Raw genomic sequence first — 5,107 nt, forward strand, 5'->3', positions numbered from 1 at the left:
TTCCCTACATTCAAAGCCCACCCTTGAGGATAATAGAAAGCTTATATCAGTAAGCTTATCGGATTTTAGTTTTTGAGACATTATTAAATCTGAGAAATTACAGATGTGACTTCTCTGGAGGAGCATCCAGAAAGGTAATCACTTATCTTTGTTAGTAAAATAAGAAAAAAAAAAAAAGGAGCACTTGTGCATTGTAGAAATTTTTCCTATTTTTGCTATAACTTCTTCTAGTAAATTGTTTTGTAAAAAAGGCCTGCCACTTAGCAGAAGGTCCACAGTTACTGTTTCCACTTTGTACTGTAGAGGTAGTGTAGTTGTGGAATAGGAAGTCAAGTTCAGAACATTTAGGCCAGAGGCAATGAGACTGCACCATTAGCACTTCAATGGATCACTCCAGAGGAATTAGCATCAATTTGAATGATGTCTGCAAAGCCCTCTTCTTGGGGAGCAGCTGCTCCACTTTCCCTTTTTTTGAACTGCTTACATGAAAGAGCCAACTACTTTCTCAAGAGGTGTCCTGATTGGAGGAGCCAGAGCACAATCCCACAGCACCAAACTTGTGAGGGAGGAGTTGAGACGGACTTTTCAAGGATAATTCTCTATTCTCTCTCTCTCTCTCTCTCTCTCTCTCTCTCTCTCTCTCTCTCTCTCTCTCTCTCACACACACACACACACACACACACTCACATACACACACATACACACACATACACATAAGCACTAATATTTCAATATACAGATATGCAAATTTTCCTTCATCCAGAGACTATGATGTTGATTTACAAAAAAATGATTTTAAATTTAAAGAGGAAAAAAATGATAGTAATTCAGAATGTTAAATCTGGAAAAACTTTCAGAGATTTCTGAGCCTCACTCAACTCAATGTAGTGTCTGAGGCAAAAATAGGTTAAATAAATATCCAGTTTTACAACTAGCACTCTGAATCCAAATAAGACATGCTTAGCTTCTAGTTCACTGCTTATTTTTATTTAACAATTATAGAGCCAAAATTAGATATTTCTATCCTTACACCCAAATAATATGACCAATAATATGTATAATATACTGTCTCCACTCTGAACCTCATTTTTAACACATCTGTAGAATCTACATACTATAACTCTATTTCTTCCTCATGTTTAACTAGGTGCATGTTCCCATTAAATTTGTAAATAACCCCTGAAATATTCTGGCCCACTAACTTGTTTCTTATATACTTGCCCTAATTTAATTTATTCTGTTTTACAGGATCTGAACTGGTCAGATCATTCACATGGTAGAGAGAAATAGTGAGCATAACCTGGGGAACTTAGAGAATCTTCAAAGCAAGATGCTGTGATTCTTGTGCTGCATTATTCACTTCCAGGGAAAATCCTACTTTTTCTTCAAATCTCTTCTTCCTGACAGAAAGAACTAGGTAATTATCCAACTTGAGCCAGGATCCCTGTTATTCAGTTAATTTTTCTTCTGACAAGATCTATGTATGTCTCATAACAGTTTGACCTGCCGAGTCAAGAGCATAATGAAAATTCAAACCAAATTTTCCATAGAATTTTTAAAATAGCAAAGTGGGGCAGAGATACTTGTCTTTTTCACAAAAAGAACTGCTGCTCCCATTTTCCATTCTATGAAACATTTCCTGGAAGGGTTTATTCCAAGTGACTTTCTTGAATTATGGCCTTTAAGTTCATGTGTGGAGGTGTACCAAGAAAGACTGTTCTCATAAGATTTAGGTAGTGAAAAAAATGGTAAAAGACCTTGGGTGTCTGCAGAAAGGACTGAAACATTGAAATTAATACTAAAATTGAACAAAGACAAAGTGGTACTCTAAACAGACCAGAAGAATCAATAGAGAGTCTCTTTATCACAGATATTTTGCATTTTCTAAAGCAGAATTACTCATTTTGAATGGAGTAAATATCGGATGCTAATGATAAGGCTTTACCTTATCATAACCGATCCTCAGAAATATTCAGGACCTGAGATTTCAGAATAGTAAAAGCCTTCTCCAACATCTTTTTTAAATGTTATTTTCTCTGTGTGTGCATGTGTGTGTACACATTATGTAGTTGTTTGAGATATTTATTTTTATACATAGTGAATCCCAGAAGTTGAGACATGTTCTATATTTTCAGCGATTAGAATTTGATATGGATCTATTCAATTTATTTGGTTAAAAATAACAGCAACAGGAGGAAAACAAAACAAAACAAAAACATCTTTATGATTTTTAGTCTAGAAGCATCCTAGAGAAATCTTGATCATGAGACTATAAGCAAGCTGATTTCTTCTTGTATATGAAATGCGGACACCTTTAAACCATTAGAAATATAATGAAAGATATTTGGTGTTGGACTCTATAATACATGCAGATGTAATTTCAATGCTTTTAAAAATATTATTGTGACTTCATGTTTATTCACAGACTAGAAAATTCTTTTGTTTATTTTTTTGGATATTCTAAATAAGAGAAATTTCTGACATGTTTTTTAGTATCATAACTCTTAAATTCATTCTAGTATCTTAAATGTATTTATTCAATGGGTTATCATCTTATCCTCAAATAAAAATATACTCACAAAGGTAAAATTTTAAAACTGTTTAACATAGTAAAATAAGCATCTATAGCATATACAGAATGAAATATTTTAGAAATTGAAAGAACATTTTGTTGAGAAAATATTTTGCTTGCTAATTAAAGTCATTCTCACAGCCTTCAGCAATATATATTTTCAATCCACTCTTTTTAAAAATTAATTAATTTTAATTAGGTATATATGACAGCAGAATGCATTTTGTTTCAATGTACACAATTGCGCATAACTTTACATTTCTATGGTTGTACATGTTGTAGCATCACACCATATGTGCAGTTGTACATGCACCTAGGATAAAGATGTCCATCTCATTCCACCATCTTTCTTGCCCCCATGTACCCTCCCTACCCTCCTTCCCCTTTGTCCAATCAAAGTTCCTTCATTTTTCCCATGCCTCTCTCCTCCCCATTCACTTATCAGAGAGAACATTCCGCCTTTGGTTTTGGGGGATTGGCTTACTTCACTTAGCATGGTATTATCTAAATTTATTCATTTACATGCAAATACCATAATTATATTCTTTTTTAATGCTGAGTAATATTCCATTATGTATATATACAACGGTTTCTTTCTATTTTTTTTCAAACTAAGAAACACTTGGTATGTTCTTTTTTTACTTTTTTTTTATTCTAATTTGTTATAAATGACAACAGAATGCATTACAATCCATATTACACATACAGAGAACAATTTTTCAATTCTCTGGTTGTATATAAAGTATATTCACACCATTCATATCTTCATACATGTATTTAGAGTAATGATATCCATCTCATTCTATCATCTTTTTTACTCCCATACCTCCTCCATTCCCCTCCCATACCTTTGTCCTGTCTATAGAGTTTGTCTAATCCTCCCATGCTCCCCTTTTAATACTTTTAAAGATTTCATAATTTTTGCAGGTTTAATAATTTCTCCTGTTTGAAGAGCTTAGATAGATAGATAGATAGATAGATAGATAGATAGATATAGTTAAAAGTAGAGCTCTCCTGGTGCTACAAAGTGAGTCCATGTTTCTATATACTATCATCAATCTTCTTAAGTTGCTCCATGGGACAAATAGGGATGGATATATAAATCTCAAAATTCTCTTCAAAGTATTCATAAGCTTGGTTTGCTAAAAGTGACTGATTTATCTTGAAATAGAAAACAAAAATACAACTTCCTCTTAATCTTTTGGTCAGGTTTTTTTTTTTTTTTCCTTTTCTAATCTGAGCCCTTGGTCAGTTCTTAATGAAATAATAGTCTCTATTTCAAGTTTAAGGTCAAAATCAATTTTAATTAGTCAAGGAATATGCATACAGCCATGATTCTCGTGAACTTATTCATGAAGAGATTTTTTTATAGATTAATAAATCCATAGACTAATTTCTATAGTTTCGGTGATACACAGTACACTATAACACAAGATATATTTTTGTGGCCACAGAATCAAAAAATGTTCTTTTGGCTGTGACAATACTTCTAATTAGGTGTTAAAATGTTGTAATTAGTTGTTACCAATATTCCTTTGTACAAATGCCATGTTTTAGCTATTTATAGTCAATATCATTATCGTTCTTTAAGAACCTTTATAAGCAGTCTAAAAATCACAATTAAGTGCAACTGTTAAACATACTTCCAACAATGAGGAAATGTACTAGAATATTGTTAACAAATAACTTAGGTGTAATGGAGAGAATGGGTATATGTACGTGTGATCATTTTATTCATACCTTTATAAGGTAAGACACACATATTCTACACACAATGAATGAGAGAAGAATTAAACAAATTAATATCAATGTAATCATTTATGGAAGGCATAATTACGTTGTAAAAACACTGTGTAGTTGTTATTCCTTTATAACACCATGTACATGTATAAAATATGACAACAAAACAAGATTTCATTTGTATTGACATATTGTCAGTAAAGTCAAAATAGCTATGACTTAATAAATGGCGTTAAAATATAAAAATTCTGATACTAAGAGAACAAAATCACATAAATTAAATAAGGTAGAAAACACAAACATGGACAGTGATCTTTGAGAACTAAAAAAGCTGTTAAAATTGAGTCTGTTTCAGTGTTTGCAGAGGATAGACTGTAGATTACTTTCCAATGATTCTCACCTAGTGATGTTCACCAATTTTTATACTTCTTTACCTTTGAATGTGAAGGGGACTTGTCTCTTATATGTATCTAACATAATATGGCAAAGGCCATCATGTGACACTCATGATGAGTTGCATTACATGGCAAAGAGTTATGATATTACTCTCATGACAATGCCCTAAGATTCCTTTCCCAAACTACTGGAACTGTAGAATCTTCATTATTTTATAAAGCAACAGGCTATGTTGTAGTAGTTCATATGTCAAGGAATATACAGGTAGACTCTTGAAGTTTGAGTGGTATCTTGAGGTTGGGCTTCAGCTACAATAAGAAATAAGAACACAACCTCAGTAATGCGTTGAACACAGATTTGTGACACTGAGCAGAAGATCCAGGTGTCCTATCTCACTCC

This window comes from Marmota monax, unplaced genomic scaffold, assembly GCF_021218885.2.
Source record: "Marmota monax isolate L192 unplaced genomic scaffold, Marmota_monax_Labrador192_F-V1.1 WCK01_AAM20220418_F8-fsc00009, whole genome shotgun sequence".
Lineage (NCBI taxonomy): Eukaryota > Metazoa > Chordata > Mammalia > Rodentia > Sciuridae > Marmota > Marmota monax.